Raw genomic sequence first — 2,500 nt, 5'->3', positions numbered from 1 at the left:
CACATGCAATACCGCCATCTATGCGCATCTGACAACACTACGTCCGCACCACAAAACATACCGCCATCTGTAGGTCTCCCGCAACATGACCTCCTCCAACGACGATACCGCCATCTATGCGACGCCAAGCCGATTAAGACAGCGATGGCGCCACAGTGCCCGCCTTTCGACGCCACCCACAAAGCCTGCAGCCTCTGTCGACCATAGCACCCAATCTCCAGTGGCTCTGCCGCACGAAGCCGTGGACCGGCAATGACTCCACCCGCACCCGTTCGTGCACCACCCCAACCGCCACACGCGCACCTCCAGCGGATGAACGGCGGAAGTTTCCCGCACTCGTAAAGTGCAATCCACCCCTATAACTTGCGTTTCATGAAGAGTTATTTCCAATATGCGACATTCCCGCTGTCCCTATACATGAGCCGCGACCTGTACCACTTACGAGCGAGAGACGCGATCGCGTTGCTCACTGTACGGCGTCCGATACCGAGCCATCAGCATGTCGGTCCCCATGCGCGTTGCACTCGCACTCGCAGTCGCAAAAACGTGGGGCAAATATATTACGCGGAAGAGCTATAACAGACCGAGCCCCACTGCATGGGGGGAGTCTTTGTCACTAATGTACACAGATGGAACATTTTGGACTGGAACCAGATTACCCGTACACACGGCGCTGATTAGTAATCAATGCAGAGCCATCAAACTACAATAAATATACACAACTGTCCGTATACATGCTGAAAGAGTCTGCCCACAATGGGAACCACACGTCAGCCAGACACTCTGATCACGCACCACTCTCTGCTTCTAACAGGCGCACATACAATATGTAAGCACCAGCATGGAACAACATCCAGTGCATCTTCTCCGCCACATTACACAATCCACACTATCACAACCAGACCAGGAGGTCCATGCGGAAAATACAATATCCCAGCCTTTCGACATCCACCATTGCGCAGACCAGGCACCAACACCCACACATGTCCTATACAACGGTGCACCCAACATCACAATAGTACCTCCTGTCACAGCGCACAAACAATGACATGAGTCAAAGACACAGGTCTCACACAAGCATAGAATTGGAGCGCCGCCTCTAATAAGCCAAAGGTGCATCCTGACGTGACAAATCTGATCATGTCACAAGCATTCACTTACTATAATCACTATCAACGAACCTGCCGCCCCCGCCCCCCCCCCCCCTACACCTTTCCTTACAACAACGTGTAACCTAACCTAACCTAACCTAACCTATGTTGTACCTTAACCTAACCTATGTTGTACCTTAACCTAACCTATGTTGTACCTTAACCTAACCTATGTTGTACCTTAACCTAACCTATGTTGTACCTTAACCTAACCTATGTTGTACCTTAACCTAACCTATGTTGTACCTTAACCTAACCTATGTTGTACCTTAACCTAACCCATGTTGTACCTTAACCTAACCTATGTTGTACCTTAACCTAACCCATGTTGTACCTTAACCTAACCCATGTTGTACCTTAACCTAACCCATGTTGTACCTTAACCTAACCCATGTTGTACCTTAACCTAACCCATGTTGTACCTTAACCTAACCCATGTTGTACCTTAACCTAACCCACGTTGTGCCTTAACCTAACCCACGTTGTGCCTTAACCTAACCCACGTTGTGCCTTAACCTAACCCACGTTGTGCCTTAACCTAACCCACGTTGTGCCTTAACCTAACCCACGTTGTGCCTTAACCTAACCCACGTTGTGCCTTAACCTAACCCACGTTGTGCCTTAACCTAACCCACGTTGTGCCTTAACCTAACCCACGTTGTGCCTTAACCTAACCCACGTTGTGCCTTAACCTAACCCACGTTGTGCCTTAACCTAACCCACGTTGTCCCCTAACGTAACCCACGTTGTCCCCTAACGTAACCCATGTTGTCGCCTAAACCTGCTCTGTAATTGTTATACGACTCGTTCAATTAGTGTAGTGTTGCCCACCCGCAACCCTCGCAATATAGTTCGCTACTCGCACTGCCCGCTCCCCTGTGTATCGCTTCATGTTAAACACCTTGCAAGTCTTGCTGACTTTCCACATGCTCCTGCTGTACACTGTAATGTGGATGGCAGCAGGACGTACATGCCGCCCCTCCCCACGTCCCCACCTTGCCCCCCTGCCTTCGCAAGCTGGTTGGTGAGAAGTTTGCATGTTCAATGCCCTTCGCATGCGACGTACTCAGGCTACGTTGTGGTGCGGCCTGTGTCAACCGTCCGCTAATGTCGTACGCGTAAACCACAATCTGTACTGCACATTCGTCCTTATGTACCGAATGATACATCGTGGCACATGTGTGACCGTACAACGACTGCGCCCAAAAACGGCGGACCATACAGTGCAAATATTGTGCACGCAGCTACGTGTCGTCTCCCTATGAGAGCTGGATTGCAGTGTGGTACGCCATAGAGACGTGTGGGAGGAACGGACGCCGTGGATGGCGATCAGCATGAGCTGTCTGTTG

Source organism: Schistocerca piceifrons, unplaced genomic scaffold (assembly GCF_021461385.2).
Source record: "Schistocerca piceifrons isolate TAMUIC-IGC-003096 unplaced genomic scaffold, iqSchPice1.1 HiC_scaffold_1987, whole genome shotgun sequence".
NCBI lineage: Eukaryota > Metazoa > Arthropoda > Insecta > Orthoptera > Acrididae > Schistocerca > Schistocerca piceifrons.
This window is presented reverse-complemented; position numbering follows the sequence as displayed.